This window comes from Phascolarctos cinereus, unplaced genomic scaffold (genome assembly GCF_003287225.1).
Source record: "Phascolarctos cinereus isolate Bilbo 61053 unplaced genomic scaffold, phaCin_HiC Scaffold_4;HRSCAF=312, whole genome shotgun sequence".
NCBI classification, from domain to species: domain Eukaryota; kingdom Metazoa; phylum Chordata; class Mammalia; order Diprotodontia; family Phascolarctidae; genus Phascolarctos; species Phascolarctos cinereus.
In genome coordinates this window covers 640,686,792-640,704,954 of record NW_027555847.1, presented here as the reverse complement: position 1 = coordinate 640,704,954, position 18,163 = coordinate 640,686,792, and positions in this window count along the sequence as shown.

Here is an 18,163-nt window from a genome sequence, read left to right as displayed (position 1 = left end):
GGACTCAGGAATTGATCGTTAATTTCTAAATATGACCAAAGTTCCAATAATTAGAATTCAGGGTTCGCTTCAAGTACATCTGAGATGTTTCTAGAGTTGGCTTTAGGTACACTTAAAGAATTATGGAACAGTATTATAGAACCTTAAACTTGGAAGAAACCTTAGATTTCCTCTTGTCCAACCTCCCATTCAAAACAAGAACAATTAATAATAGGTCATATTTTTATAGTGCTTGAAGGTCACAAAGCATTTTCCTTATAACCCCTCTGTGAAGTAGGCAGTGAAACATCATTTTATTCATCTATAAATGAAGAAACAGGAACTGAGAGTTTAGGGACTTGCTGAGGCTCACACATTGAAGGAGTGACTAAACCAGGGACTAATCATAATTCTACTGATTCTTATTCCACTTCTCTCTAATCTACACTGTGTTTCCAAATTCCCAGTCCATAGCAACCCTAGCTGATGGCCATCCAGGATCTGACAAGCCCCACAGCATCTGTTCATAATTCTGTATCTCTCTATACATCTACCTCTCTGTCTCTGTCTCTGTCTCTCTCTGTCTTTCTGTCTCTCTCTCTCTCATCTATCTATCCATCTAGCCAAATTGTTCAGATCTAATCAGTAGGGAACAAAAACCTGAACTTTTTATCTGGGAACCACCCCTATTCCTTTCCCCTTCCTATCTCAATACCACATACTTGACACCTGTCTTTTGGGCATTTCTCCCATAACATCTGAGGTATATATTGGCCATTGCTATTCTGTACCCCTGATTAATGAGGGACCATCAATAGGATATTGTGGCTTAGAAGTATACATATCCTATGATCAACAAACAGAACATCCTCCAGAATGTCCCTAATTTTAACAAAGCATACTTGAATGGTACCTCAGTATCAGCATCCCTATTAAACATCAACTGACAAACTGAATTAACCAACCTAATTTGCATTTTAACAGGAATTATCAATAGGAGAAGCCTGAATCCTAATAATAAAATAATATTTATAATTTAAGCATAAAACTTGTAATAATTTACACATATTATTATATATCATACCATTTGACAGTTTATAAAGCACAGCCATATATGTGTACCTGTGTGTGTGTGTATATATATATATATATCTATAGATATATAGATATAGATATATATATATACATACATATATATATGTAAATTCATAGCAGACTACTATTCTCTCAAATATATGGCATGATATATTATCTCTATTTTAAAGAAGGGAAAAATGAGGCTTAGAAATTTAATTTATTACAGATTATATAACTAGTAAGTGGCAAAGCTAGAAGTAATTCCACTGACTTTTTTTTTCACTCCACTTGCTTAAATTGTGGTGGGATCCCCTTAACAAATACAAGCAAGTGGGAAAGATACTGTATGGATGGTAACCACCTAAAATCCTGCTTTATTGGTGAGTAGCCACCTACTCTACCTATGCATAAAAGTTCCTTCACTGAAATTGTCTAAAAGCTAAGTCAAAAATTGAACCACCAAAATATAGATGTCTTAACTGAAAGAATGGAAGAGAAGATCAAAACCTTTCAGACTCCACTCTCTTTTCCAGTTTGCTAATGCACGTAGCTCCCTTCACCTTCTTTCATACCCTGTTCTTTCATCTGTAAAGCAAGGCTAATCACACTGACCCAGCCCTTAGGGCCAGGTGTGAATTGGTTAGATAATATTTACAGAGTGTTTTGAAAATGTGATAGGCGAAGGGTTTTTAAGAAGACAGTTATATACTAGAGGTATATTAAAGTCAGTAGTCAGAACAGAACTGCCTCTTCAGAATAACACAAAGTATTCCCAAAGTAATAAAAAGTTATTATTTAACAACAAATAAAACAAAAGAGATTGGAAGAAAATGTGGTTATCTATACCTATGAGATTCAGAGGTACGATCTCTGATTTTGGAGTCCCATCACCTGAGATAGAATCCTGGCTCTTACAGCCCTTGTCATCCTAGACAGATGAATTATATATAATCTCTCTCGATTTCATTGACCATCTGTACAACAAAGGGGTTAGGTTTGAAGACTCTATGATCCATTCCAGAACTAGTTCTACATATGATCTTTTCATGCTGCAAAGCTGGAAGCATAATGTCTAACTAGTCTATGATCACAAAAGAGCAGAGAGTAGGTGAGGACAAGAAAATGGTAACTTTATTGAGCTCTGATCTTGGTGAAAATGGGGAGAGGAATTTGATATTTGAGACAGTATAATGGGTCTTGTAAGTTAGTAGACATTGCAATACACAAGATAGCTAAGTCTTTTGTATCTCATAACACTACCTTCCTCCCTAGTCAACTATGTCTTTATGTAATTTTTCTAATAGTCATCATTGGTAATGTGCTGCAAACTGCTTGCATCCATTTTGAAACTTTGCCTTATTTTTGGTGAGCTGCAATAATGATTTTTTTTCCAAGATAATGGAGTTTCATGATTCATAGGCCTATAGCAATGACCAGAATTATGTTTTTCCAATACAGCCCAAGACTTCAAGGATATTCCATTTTGTTAGCTGGAACAGGCCCCCACAGTGATTCAGATCACAATTTCTTTGTGATTTAATAGATGGTCTTTGAAAGTTATCATGATCCAAAAAAATCATAAATTAAAATGGATTTTCTTATAAAAATTATGTGAATTTGGTGATGTACTTATCTAAAATTTACCAGGCTATTTATTCCTTGGACAAGAAAAGATACATTCTATTGTATGGCTTGAACTTGGAGCCTTTTCAGTTTTGCAAGACATGTAAGAGACTTTCAATAGCCTCTGAAAAGCCAAAGTCATCTCCAAGAAATAATGAAGAATCAAAGTAGGTCTTGCATGTAGACAGGAAGAGAATATTGGTGATAAAATGACAGATTTTATCTTAGGGGACATTTGACATTCATTGAAATCATTTGTATCCTTCTCACTTAACATGAGATGTACATAAAAAGTGAAAAATACATAGATCCAAATCTCACACCATATACCAAAATACAGTCAAAATGGGTTCAGGACTTAGATATAAAGGCTGATACCATAAGTAAACTGGGAGAACAAGGAATAGTTTACCTATCACATCTATGGAGAACAGAAGAATTCATGACCAAACAGGAGGAACATTATAAAAAGCAAAATGGATAATATTGATTACATTAAATTGAAAAGTTTTTATACAAACAAAGCCAATGCAACTAAGATTAGAAGGAAGGTAGCAAATTGGGAAAGAATTTTTACAACCAGTCTCTCTGATAAAGGCCTCATTTCTAAAATATATAGAGAAATAAGTTGAGTTTATAAGAATACAAGCCATTCCCCAATTGATAAATGGTCAAAGGATATGAACAGACAGTTCTCAGATGAAGAAATTAAAGCCATCTATAGTCATATGAAAAAATGCTCTAAATCATTATTGATTAGAGAAATGCAAATAAAACAACTCTGAGGTACCACATCACACCTATCAGATTGGCCAACATGACAAAACAGGAAAATGATAAATATTGGAGAGGATGTGGGAAAATTGGAACGCTAATACATTGTTGGTGGAGTTGTGAAATGATCCAACCATTTTGGAGAACAATTTGGAACTATGCCCAAAGGGCTACAAAAATGTGCATACCCTTTGACCCCAGCAATAGCACTTCTAGGGCTATATCCCAAAGAGATCAAACAAATGGGAAAAGGACCCACATGTACAAAAATATTCATAGCAGCTCTTTTTGTGGTGGTAAAGAATTGGAAATTGAGAGGATGCCCATCAATTGGGGAATGGCTGAGCAAGTTGTGGTATATGAACATAATGGAATACTATTGTGCTATAAGAAATGATGAACATGCTGACTTCAGAAAAACCTGGAAAGACTTATATGGTCTGATGCTGTGTGAAGTGAGCAGAACCAAGAGGACAGTAACAGCCACGTTATGCAATGACTAAGAATGTTAAACTGAACCCTTCTCAGCATTACGAGGATCTAAGACATCTCCAGAGGCCTCGGGATGGAAAATGCCATCCACATCCAAAGAAAGAACTATGGAAGTCGAATAGCTATCACTTATTTTTACCTTCTGTTGAGTTTTGTTTCATCTTTCTGATGGTTCCTCCTATTGGTTTTAATTTTTACTTACAACTTCACTAATGTGAAAATATGTTTAATGGGTATGTAAATGTAAAGCCTATGTCAGATTGTGCGCCATCTTGGGGAGGGTCGGGGGGAGGAAAAAGGAGAAAAATTTTCAACTTAAAAGCATATGGGAAAAAAAAAAAATAAAAAGAAAAACAAAAAAAAGAAAAAAATAAAATAAAATGAAAATAAAATGCAGTTTCAGATGTCAAAAAAATAAAAGGTGAAAAATAAATGTGCTGAACTGAATTACAATATTATCAAAATATAATCTTTCACTCTATCAATGAATGATTGATTAAAACCCAATCACATGGCAGAAACTGCCCAATCCAATTTTTATGTCCTATCTAAATTCTGAACTATCTTCTTAATAGTAGCTTTTATTTATTAAAGATATTTATCCCAAGGGACTAATTCAATGGGTTTTCCATTTCAATTGCCTGTCAATTTAAACAATATGCGTCCTTAGTTCACTTTTAAAAATTCTCCTTTTGGGGCAGCTAGGTGGCGCAGTGGATAGAGCACCGGCCCTGGATTCAGGAGGACCTGAGTTCCAATCCGGCTTCAGACACATAATACTTCCTAGCTGTGTGACTCTGGGCAAGTCACTTAACCCCAATCGCCTCATTAAAAAAAAAACAATTCTCCTTCTCTACCTACTGCCCCCACCCATATTGGTACTTTTCCTTTTTTTTTTAACCTTTTTTGGAATACAGACCTAGTAGTGGTGTTGCCTGGTGAAAGGAAATGTACATTTTTATAGCTCTTTAGGAATAGTTCCAATTTGCTCTCCAGAATGGCTGAATCAATATATAACTTCACCATCAGTGCATTAGTGTCTCAATTTTACCACATCCCCTCCAACATTTGCCATTTTCCTTTTCTGTCACATTAACCTATTTGATAGGTGTATGGTGAGAGCTCAAAGTTGTTTTAATTTCCATTTCTCTAATCAATAGTGATTTAGAGCATATTTTCATATGACTATAGATAGCTTTATTATTTTGTCTGAAAACTGTCTGTTTATATCCTTTGACCATTTGTCAACTGAGGAATGGTTCTTATTTCTATAAATTTGACTCAGTTCTCTATATATCTGAGAAATGAGGTCTTTATCAGAGAAGCTCACTGCAAATTTATTTTTCAGTTATAATTACTACATGTTTCTTCCCGTCTTATTTTTTATATTTATCCTACCCTCTCTCTTTTCACTCTGTCCATTCTCAAAAGTGTTTTGCTTCTGACTTTACCTTCCCCAATCTGTCCTCACTTCTATGGCCCTGCTTTTTACCTCGTCCCCTTCAACCCTCCTGTAGGGTAAGACAAATTTCTAACTGCAACTGAGTATACATATTGTTCCTTCTTTGAATGAATTCTGATGAAAGTAAGGTTCACAAGCTCTCTCTGCATCTCCCTCAACTTCCCTTTTACCATGAAAAGCTCTTTCCTGCCTCTTTTATGTCAGATAATATACCTTATGACTACTACTCCCTTTCCCCATCTCCTAGTTCATGTCTCTTTCTCACTGCTTAAATTTTTTTTAGATAATAATCCCATCATATTCAACTCATACCCATGCCCTCCATCTACATATAGCCCTTCTAACTACCTTAATAATGAGAAAATTTTAGGCATCACAAGTATTTTCCCGTGTAGGAATTTAAATAGTTTAACCTTATTGAATCTCTTATGATTTTTCTTTTCCATTTACCTTTTTATGCTTTTCTTGACTCTTGTATTTGAGAGTTAAATTTTCTATTCAGCGCTGGTCTTTTCATCAGGAATGCTTGAAAGTCCTCTCTTTCATTGAATATCCATTTTCCCCCCAAGGATTATACTCAGTTTTTCTGGGTAAATGATTCTTGGTTATAATCCGAACTCTTTTGTCCTCCTGAATATCATAATCCATGTCTTCTGATCTTTTAATGTAGAAACTACTAAATCTTGTGTAATACTGACTGTAGCTCCATGATATATGATTTTTTTCTTTTCAGTTGTTCATAACATTTTCTCCTTGACCTGAGAGCTCTGGAATTTGGCTGTAATATTCCTGGAAGTCTTCATTTTGAGATGTCTTTCAGGAGGTGATTGGTAGATTCTTTCTATTTCTATTTCAACCTCTGATTGCAGAATATCAGGACAACTTTCCATAATAATTTCTTGAAAGATGATGTCTAGGGGTAGCTAGGTGGTGCAGTGGATAGAGCACAGGCCCTGAAGTCAGGAGGACCTGAGTTCAAATTCGACCTCAGACCAGACACTTGACATGTACTAGCTGTGTGACCTTGGGCAAGTCACTTAACCCCAACTGCCTCATTTAAAAAAAAAAAAAGAAAAGAAAAGGAAAAGAAAGATGATGTCTAGGCTCTTTTTTTTTTAATCATAGCTCTCAGGTAGCCTAATCATTCTTAAATTATCTACCTGGATTTGTTTTCCAGGTTAGTGGTTTTTCCAATGATATTTCACATTTTCTTTTGTTACTTTTCATTATTTTGCTTTTATTTTGTTATTTGATGTCTCATAAAGTCATTAGCTTCCACTTGCTCAATTATAATTTTTAAAGAATTATTTTCTTCATGAGCTTTTTTTAAACATCTTTTTTTTTTTACCTATTGGGTCAATTCTACTTTCTAAGGAGCTCTTTTCTTCAGTTAATTTTTGTACTTGTTTTTCCATTTAGTTATTCTGATTATTAAGGGGTTCTTCTCTTCAGTGAATTTTTGTATATCCTTTTCCATTTGGCCAATTCTTCTTTTCAAGGCATTCTTCTCTTCACTGGATTTCTATGCCCCTTTTACCATTAGGACAATTCTGTTTTTTTTTTTTCTTACATCATTCTCATTTATTTTCCCAATTTTCCCTCTACCTCTTTTACTTGATTTTTAAAATACTTTTTGAGCTCTCCCATGGCCTCATGCCAAGTCATATTTTCTTTGAGGTCCTGGATGCGGCAGTTTTGACTTTGTTATCATCTTCTGAGTTTGTATTTTGATCTTCTCTGTCCCCATAGTAACTTTTTATAGTCAGGATTGGTTTTTGTTTGTTTTGCTGTTTGCTCATTTCCCAGGCTATTTCTTGACTTTTAACTCTATGCTAAAGAGTGGCTCTGCTTTGGGAGTGGAGGAGGCACTATCCCAACTTCAAGTTTTTTGTGTAGCTCTTTTCAGTTAATTCTAGGGATATGTAAGTTTTTGCTTCTGTTAAGGTAGTATGATCTAGGGAGAGGTGTGTTTACTACTCTCCTGGCCTGTACTGTGGTCAGTGAATGACCTTTTCTGCCCTTGAACTGTGACTAGGGTCCCAGGTTCCATGTGACCACAAGCTCTAGTGTGCTGGTGCTCCTCCTCACCCTGGTAGTGAGGCCTAGAACTGTGACCCAGTTCTAAGGATGGGCAATGGAATAGAATCCTACCATCCCAGAGCCACCACAGGGACACTTGAAATCTCATCATTTGTCTGACCCCCTTACCATCTTTGGGCTGAGAGGTCCAGAAATCATCACTGCCTGCCACCACTGATTCAGTCTCCCTCAGAGACTACTGCTGGTTTCCTGGCTTGCAGCCTGAGCTGGACTGAGCTCCACTCTCCGTCTGGTGCAACAGATCTTTATTGCTGACCTTATAAATTGCCTTGGGCTAGAAAATTATTTCACTCTAACCTTCTGTGGATTCTCCACCTACAGCACTTGTTTTGAGGCATTATTTAAAGTTGTTTGGACAGGTTTTGGGGAGAGCTCAGGTGAGTCACTGCCTTCTCTCTGCCATCTTCAGAAAACGCCCTCCAAAATCTTCCCTATTACCTTCTGCCTTCTTATATTTTCCTCAAGGATAAATTCAATGCATTTTTATAGCTTTCTAATAGAGATTTTATAGAGAAGAGAAAGTAAGCATGTTGATCTGCCATTACTGATGTGTTCTTGGTTGCTTTTTTTTAGTAATATGATTACCAAGATTTTTGAATCTAAATCTTTTCACTCCCTATTACAATATGCATGTAATACATGCCCTGGACCTTAGTTTCTGAAGAGGTTGGATCAGAATCTTTCTCAAGTCCCATACAATTTGAAATACTATGATTTCCCAGGAAAAAGAGGAAAAGAGAATTACAAACAGTGCTAGGTTCTATGACAGCCACCTATGGACAAGCCAGGTGTTGCAGAAAAGTGCAGAAGTGTTCAAAGCAGAGCAACTTCCTGGTGACTTGCACGAACACAGAATTCAGTGTCTGGTTGGTTTGTGTGAATCAAATCATGTTAACAGAATTATTAGAGATTCATAATTGGAGCCAGGAGGTTCAAATACATTTGCAGGTAAGATTTTTGTATAGATTGTGGGACAAAGTTAGCATTCTAAATAAATATCTAATCAAAGAGCTATACAACATTAACACTGAAAGGGATGTTTGAATGTAGAATCTTAGAGCTACATGGGATTATAGAGTCTTTTATATCCATTGTCACCTCTACATTCATCAATTGTGTGGCAGGGAAAAAAAGTTACTTAACCCAGGCCATAGAGCTAGTCAGTGGTAGAAACAGCTAATTATATTAATTTTGTCTCCGTCACTTCCAAGATCTAAAGAGTCTTAAATTCCAAAGTGGACCCCTACATACTATAGATAGATAGATAGATAGATATACGTATACATATATACATATATATGTGTGTGTGTGTGTGTGTGTGTGTGTGTATGTATGTATACACACATACATATATATAATATATATACACACATATATACATATATATTGTATATATATATATTGTATACATATATATTATATTTTTCCACTTATCTCCACTCATAAACCCATCACTCTAATCCAGCTCCTAATTGTTGCTCACTTGTAAGATTGCAATAGATACCAAAATGTCTTCCTTGACTCTAACCCCTATCCCTTCCCATTCTTCCTATTCCAGGTTAATTGTCTTTAAATTCTCTCCTCTTCACAATTCTTCAATAATTAAATAATGGCATCATCAATAATAAAATTATAATAATGGTAATAATAATTATAATTATTAATATAAAGGAGAAGAAAGGAGGAGGAAAAGAGGAGGTGGAGAGGAAGGAAAAGAAGAAATTGTAAGCCACCTTGAATATCAGTATTATATCGAGTATATTTTCAGTGAGCCTACATAAGCTAATTTCCTAATAATTTGTTCCAAAAACAATAAGAAAAAAAAATTTAGCTATCTATGACTTTAGCTTGATAAATAGAAAATAACAAGATATTGGCTTGCCTCCAGGCCATGTAAAATGTATAAAAGACAAGAAATGTCATGGACTTTATAGTAATAATGGTATCAACCATAACAAAAAATAAAGGCAACAACATCTAACATTTGTAAAGTCCTTTAAAGTCTATTTCATATGACCAGCAATATGGAGTACCAGACAATTTCTTCAGTCCCATTAACACTCACAAAACCCCTCAAAGAGGAAACATGGAGAAAATATAACTGAATCTGCAGGAGAAGCTCAACAAGGTAGTGACCTTTTGAAATAATAGTAATTGAAAGACTGATATTCAATAAAAGAGGAATTTTTAAGCATTCTTGCAGAAAAAAAAAGAAAAAATGAGGGCATGAGCAAATTATTTGACTTGAAAGCACCCTAAACAACAGAAAAACAAGTAAATAACTACAGTGATTGCGGGAAAATAAGTAATGAAATAAATTATACTATATTGAGGGACTACTAAAAAGGAAAAGAAGAACAACATTAGTTTGAAAAACACAGGAACCATTAATAAATTTCTTATTAAAAGAAAACAAGTGCATAAAAATGTATAGAAACAAGAATGGATTAGCAAGCCTGAAATATCATGGATAAAACCTTGCAATCCCACCAGGAATATATATGTCTGGTATTAAATTATGGAATGAGACGGTATATAAAAGCAGAGAGGGAAGGTAGGAAATAGAAGAGAATGTGTGCTATATTATAATCAATACATGAGTGAATAATAAAAACAAGATGACTCCTACAATTATTTCTACAAGAAGAGAGGCTACAAAAAACTAAGAGGGGGGCCAAGGGAGAAACTGGCATAAAGGAAAAAGGAAAGGGAAGATTTCAACTCAATAAGAGCAGAGAGATCTGCTATCGAGTACTCCCAAGGGAGGAGAGATATATTTTGTAATGGCAGATGTTGACATAACAATGAGTTCAATATTAAGGAACTGGTACAAAGCAAGACCACTTCCTATCAGAAAATGTGCCTGAATGGACAACATTTTGCCTAGTAAGAAGGGAAATGAGAGGTCCTGGAGGCAACAGGCACCCATAGAAGTGGGAAGAGACAGTCACAAAAAAGAAACTGCACAGCAACTGATGAACACAAGGATAGTGTGGAAGGCTGGAGGTATAATTGGACCACAGAATTTGGCACATAGAGATATTTCTACTGTATGGTAATGCTTCATTATTCATTATTTCCCTCATGAATTGGTGCTTCTAAGAGAAAAAAAGGGGCAAGGGACTACAAAGGCAAAAAAATAGACATTGATGAGAAGAGGGAACTCAAATTTTGTATTTGAGAAAATTCATTCCATTAGGAACATAAACATGATTAAAAAGAGAATATACATACACACACACACACACACACACACACACACATATATATATATACACACACACACAGACCATAAATCAAATAATATTTCCAATTAAAATAGGAATTAATGATGAGAATAAAGTAAATAAATTCTTATTAAAAAGGGTGAAGAAAAACAAAATATTATGCAATTAGGTATTTGATAAATGTTTCTATCTACCTTTAACTGAATAAATTAAATAATAAAAATAAACAAGTAGAATGCTGATATTAAATTCACATAAACCAGCAAAACAAAATCCTACATTGACTACATCCAAAAATGTATATTTCATTCTGCAATTTAAGTTCATCTCCTCTCTAGTGGTAGGTGGGTAGTATGTTTTATCTTCAGTAAGATAGGCTCATGGTTAGGCTATCTTTTTTTCATTTTCAAAAATTTTAAATCAGATCAGAATTTTAAAATCTTTCAAAATTGTTTTTTTCTATAAACTTATTGTCCAGGTAGAAATTATTTTCCTTTTTCTGTTCATTTAACTCTCCATCAGTTAATAGATATCTTCCCACTTTTCTCTAACAGTCCATTTTCTCCTTTCTCATGCACCAATAATACTATAATATATTAATATTCCTTTTTTTTTTTAGGTATTCCGTAATAGCCCCTTTGTTCCCTTGGCTATGATGAAAAATACTGCCAAGAATATTTTTGCATTTATAGATCCTTTTCCTCTTTGGTTGATCTATTTGGATTTATAGGCCTAGTAGTAATATAGTAAATATTTTTGCAGAATTTCAAATTGCTTTTCAAAATGGCTGAGCCAAATCACAACTCTGCCAATAGTGCATGACTGCTTTTTTGTTCGAAGTATCTCCAGTATTTATTATTTTCCTCTTTATCATTCTAATAGATGTGAAGTGAAATTTCCAAATAGCCTTAATTTCATACTACTACTTTTACTCCTGCTACTCCTGCTACTACCAAACAACATGCATTTACATAATGTTTTAAGGTTTGCAAAGCTCTTTATAAATATATCTCATTGGAGGTAGGTGCTATCGCTATTCTCATTGTATAAATGAAGGAACTGAGGCACACAGATGTTAAGTGATTTACCTAGAGTAAATGTCTCAAGTCAGGTCTTCCTAACTCCACATCCAATATTATATCCACTGAGTCAGTTAGCTACTTAATTTAGGGGCAGCTAGTTGGTACAGTGGGTACAGCACTAGGTGTGAAGTCAGGATGACCTGAGTGCAAATTCAGCCTCATACAGATAAAAGCTGTGTGACCATGACCAAATGACTTAACCTTTTCCTCAGTTTACTTGTCTTTAAAATAAGGACAATAATAAAACCTACCTTGCATAGTTTTTGTGAGGATTAAATGAGATAATTGTGAAGTATTTGGCACAATGTCTGGCATAATTAGGCACAATATAAATGTTATTATTTTTATTTGTTAACTCCTCTAGAAATTAGATATTTTGAAATGATTTTATATGGTTGTAGATATATTGTCTTTCATTCTTTGAAAATTTCCTGTTCCAATTTTGATGATTTATCTATTGGGGAAGGATTTTAATCTTATAAATTTGAATCAGTTCCTTTTGTAGCTTTTATATGATGTCTTATGAGAGAAAATTGCTATTAGGATTTTTTTCTGTAGTTACTTGTTTACCTTCAAATTTTAACTTCATTATATTTCTGTTTGAATAAACTTTGAAGTTATACATAATTGAAATTATCCACTTTAAATTCCATGATCCTCTCTATGAGCTGTTTGGTTATTGACTCATTTTCTATCCAAGATATGGAAGTAATTTCTTCTCTGCTCTTCTAAATTAGTCATAATGTCTCCTTTTGTTTGTAAATCATACATTTATTTGAAATTTATTTTGGCTTACAGTATGAGTTGTTGGTCTATACCTAACATCTGCCTGTTTTCCAGTTCTCTTAGTGGTTTGCTTGCTTGTTTGTTTGTGTTTTTGGTCAATTAAGTTTCCTTTGGTTTGCTGGACACTAGAGTGCTATGTTTCTTTCTCTATGGTGTATACCTGGTCTATTCCAATGATCAGCTTTTCTCTTTCTTAACTAGTATTAAATGATTTTATTGGTGTATTCCAATGATCAGCCTTTCTCTTTCTTAACTAGTATTAAATTATTTTATTGATTACTGCTTTGTAATATAGTTTGAGGTCTGGTACTGATTGACACTTTTCTTTCCATTTTTTCCCATTAATTCCCTTAAAATTATTCACTGTTTCTCTAATTAATTATTATTTTTGAAGCTCTATAAAGTAATTCTTTGACACTTTCACTGCTCTGGCATTATAAAAGTAAATTGTCTTAGATAGTATTGTTACTTATTTTTCTATAGGCTTAATCTATTCACTTATATTTTCCTAATTATTCATATCTGTTTATTTCTACAAGTGTTTATGGTGGGATTCATTTAGTTCTGTGTATATCTTGATTGACACACTCCCAAATTCAATTTTCTGCAATTATTTCGAATGGAAATTCTTCCTCTGTCACTTCTCAGTGTGTTTTTTTTTTTTTGCTAATATATTGGAATGATTTTTATAGATTTATTTTATATCTGGTTACTTTTCTCCATTTATTTTTTCAATAAATTTTGGTTTACTCTAAAGTTTTTAAAGTAAATCACATCACTGGTCCAACTACTTTGGAGAACATTTTGTAATTACATAAAAAAAGAACTATAAAACTGTGATTACCCTTTGACCCAGCAATATGACTATTAGTTCTGTATCCCAAAGAGATCAAACAAAAGGGGAAAGACCTATTTATGCAAAAATATTCATAATGTCTCTTTTCATGGTGACAAAGAATTGGAAATTGAGAATATTCATCAACTGGAGAATGTTTTAAAAAGTTGTGGCATAGGATTGTGACGGAATGTTATTGTGCTATAAGAAATGAACCAGGATGGTCTCAGAAAAACCTGAAAAGACTTACATGAACTCATGTAAAGTGAAGTGAGCAGAATCAAAAGAACATTGTCACAGTGATATCAATATTGTAACAATGATCAACTATAAAAGATTTAGTTACCCTTTTTTATAATTTATTTGTTTTTAGTTTTCAAAATTCACTTCTATAAGATTTTAGGTTTTAAATTTTCTCACCCTCTCTTTCCTTCCTCCTCCCCAAGACATCATGCAATGTGATATAGGGTCTACTTATACATTCATATTAAGCCTATTTTCACATTAGTCATGATGTATAGAAGAATTAGAACTAATGGGAGGAAACATGAGAAAGCTGCAATGAAACAAAACAAAAGAAAAGGAGAGTAAATAGTATGCTTCCATCCCCATTCAGACTCCACAGTTCTTTCTCTGAATGTGGATAGCTTTTTCCATTGTGAGCCTTTTGTATTGCTGAGAAGAGCTAAGTCTATCAAAGTCAGTCATATTTGGGTGTTACTGTATACAATGGTCTCCTGATTCTGCTCATTTCAGTCAGCATCAGTTCTTATAAGTCATTCCAGGTTTTTCTGAAGTCCACTTGCTCATCATTTCTTACAGCACAATAGTATTCCATTACATTTCTATACCACAACTTGTTCATCCATTCGCCAATTAATGGGTATCTCCTCAATTTCCAATTTTTTGCCACCACAAAAAAAAAATCTGCTATAAATATTTTTGTACATGTGGGTCCTTTTCCCATTTGTGTGATCTCTTTGGGATACAGACCTAGAACTGCTATTGCTGGATCAAAGGGTGTGTACCTTTGGGCATAGTTCCAAATTGTTCTCCAGAATCATTGGATCAGTTCAGAACTCCACCGACAATGAATTAGTGTTCCAATTTTCCCACATCTTCTCCAACATTTATCATTTTCCTGTTTTGTCCTGTTAGTCAATCTGATAGGGGTGATGTGGTACCTCAGAGTCATTTTGATTTTCATTTCTCTAATCAATAGTGATTTAGAGCATTTTTTCATATGACTATAGATAGCTTTAATTTCTTCCTCTGAAAACTGCTTATTCATATCCTTCAACCATTTATTAATTGGGGAATGACCTATATTCTTATAAATTTAACTCAGTTCTCTATATATTTTAGAAATGAGGCCTTTATCAGAGACACTGGCTGTAAAAATTGTTTCCCAGCTTTCTGATTCCCTTCTAATCTTGGTTGCATTGGCTTTGTTTGTGTAAAAACTTTTTGTTAAATTGAACGTTATCAAAGTCATCCACTTTCCATTTCATTTTGTTTTGTTTTTGCAAGGCACTTAGGGTCAAGTGATTTTCCCAGGGTCACACAGCTAGTAAGTGTCAAATGTCTGAGGCTGGATTTGAACGGTCCTCCCAACTCCAGGACTGGTGCTCTATTGACTGCACCACTTAGCTGCCTCTTTAACTACTCTTATGAAAATAATGACCCAGGGGCAGCTAGGTGGTGCAGTGGATACAGCTCCAGCCTTGGAGTCGGGAGGACCTGAGTTCAAATTCAGCCTTAGACATTTGACACTTACTAGCCATATGACCCTGGGCAAGTCACCTTGCTTCTGATTGCCTCACCAAAAAGCAAAAGCAAAAAAAAAAAAAAAAAGGAAAACAATGATCCAAGATAATTAATTCCAAAGGATCCATCAGGAAAAATACTATTCAATTCAGAGAGGTAACCAATGAAGTCTGAGTGCAGATTGAAACATACTTTTTTCACTTTATTTTTCTTGCTTTGTGTGTGTGTTTATAACATGGCTAATTGGCACATATGTTTTGCATGACTTCATATGCATGCTTTATATCATATTTCTTGCCTTCTCATTGGGTGGGGGAGAGGGAGACAATTTGGAAATCATTTTTTTTAAATGAATGGTAAAAAAAAAAAAATGCAATTAGTAAATATTTAATGAAAAATAATTAAAAAATAAAGTGATCACATCTATAAGATAAATAATTTTGTTTTCCTCTGTTTCTTGCTTATTCCCTTGATTTCCTGTTCTTGGCTTATTTTGTTTTGTCCAGATTTTCAAGGAAAATGTTAAATATTGATAGTGATAATGGATATTCTTGATGCACAACTGATCTAACTAGAGAAGTCTTTAATTTAACCCCATTACATATAATTCTGATTTCTGTTGAGATATAGGCATTATTTCTTATGCAAAAGACCCATTTTTTCCTGTGATTTTTAAAGCTTGTTTTCAAAACTAGAAAGTGTTACCTTTTGTCAAAAGGCTGTTCATAATCTGTTTTATAATGATATCTAACATTTAAATAGCATTTACTAAGTGCCAGGAACTATGCTGAGCACTTTACAAAGAATATCTCTTTGATCTGCACAACAATCCTGGGATTTGGTGCTATTACTTTCCCCATTTTACAGATTAGAAAATCGTGGTAATCAGAGGTTAAGTGGCTCATCTAAGGTCACATAGCCTTAAGTTTCTGAGACTAGATTTGACCTCAGTTTTTCCAGACTCTAGTCCCAGCACTCTATCCAACACTTGACCTAGTCGCCAACTGTTTATTATTTATATTTTATTATAGTCAACTTTACTTGAAATTTTTGAGATGATTAAGTGAACTTCAATTCTTAATACAAACAATCTGGTCACATATTTTAAAAATATGTTACTGTAGCTTTGTTACAAACATTTTCACTCAACATTTTTGCATTAATACAGTACCTGGCATTTAGCAGGTATTAACAGAAAAATTACTAATTTAATAGATATCGGCCTTAACTTTTCTTTCTCTGACACCTATCTTCCTGGTTTAGATTATAAAACCATATTTATCTTATACAAGGAATTGGTAAGATGCCTTATTTCCTTATTTTTCAAATACTTTATGTAATTCTATGCTCACCTAGCATTCAAATTTTCAGTATACTTCAGTTGTAAAACTATTTGGTCCTTTTTTTGGTGGGGGAGATGTGTGAGAGTTCATTTATGACTTGTTGAATTAAGTATTTATATTTTCATTTCTTGTTTTGCTGATCAGCTTTTTAAATTTTTTTTTTATAAAATCCATCCATGGCATATCACTTCTAATTACATATAATTTTGCAAAATATTTTATTTATTTCCTTCATATATACTTTTTATTTGCTGTCAATTTTCCTTTTAAATTTATTTTATATTAGCAATTCTGTATTCTTCATACAAAAATCAGTTTAGCTAACAGGCAATCTTGAAAAACAGATTCTACTTTTAATATTTTAATTGCATTTGTTTTCAATTTGTCTGCTTTTTTTCTTTGCTTCTTGAGCATTTCTAATATTTGCACTTTATTGTATGTATTGCCTTTGTATTTTTTCTTTAAGTTCCACATCTAAGTCATTGATTTATTCTTTTTCTCTTTTTTTCATTAACTGGTTTAGAGATAGACATTATTTCCTTAAGTATTGCTCTTGTGAGAAATAACTCATTTGGACTCAAGAGAGATAAAATTAAAAGCCCAGTTTACTACACACTTGCAACCATAGGTTTCCTATGGACTAGAACACACGGTACCAAAGCAGGAGTTCACTATTTTTCTCTAATCTCGGCTGCAAAGTCTCTTTTCCGTTTCCTCACTGGCTAAGTCCTCCAGAGTACACAACTTTCTGGTACTCCTATTACACATCTGCTCCTCAACATGTTATTCCTCCTTCTTCATACATCCCATGTTCAGAAAATGGTGTCTTACCCCTCCTGGAGGTGGAGAAGCAAGAAGTTTAATATTCCTGCTTTTCTACATTTGCTTAACAAATTTTTGTGCCCTGACACAGGGTCAGTTTTTGTAAAGGTGCCATGTACACATCAACAAAAAAATCCACAATCCTTTTTTATTTTCATTCCATAATTGCCAAAGATTCATCTGTAATATTTCTTTTATGACTCAGACCACCTACTTGAAAGGTGGTTTAAGTGGATAAAGACCCTGGGAATTGTATTTTTTCCTGGTATAAGCAGAGAGGAAGACTATAGAGCTGAGTGTTTTGCCTATAGTGGGGTTTTGAAGCATTTCTTAGAATAGAAGAGGGTGGACATGTGGAAAAAGGGAAGTTGGCAGTTGCCCACCCCCCTCACCCCTGCCAGATACACACAATGCTACAGTAATTTTGACCAGTGTGACTGCCAAAGACAATTCCTCAAATTCAAGGCTCCCAGAGAGGCAGTGAGAAGTAAAAGCTAAAGAAATAAACAGAAAAGTGCATGCCAATTTTTTCAGTTTTAAGGATTTTTTGTTTGTTTTTATTTCTTTAATCACTGGTACTCATCTTGCTGGAGTGCTGGGGCGGAGAATGGCAGGGGAGAGAAGACCTGAATGTACTAGTTGTCCTAATCCCTTACCTGCTGCCTTACTTCGTTATGGATACAGCCAGCCCATATTTCTAATTTTTTTTAATTTTGTTAATTATTTTTTATTACCATATTTCTCATAAATGATGTGATTGATCCTGTCCTTTGCATTTCCTTGCGTACCTTTGT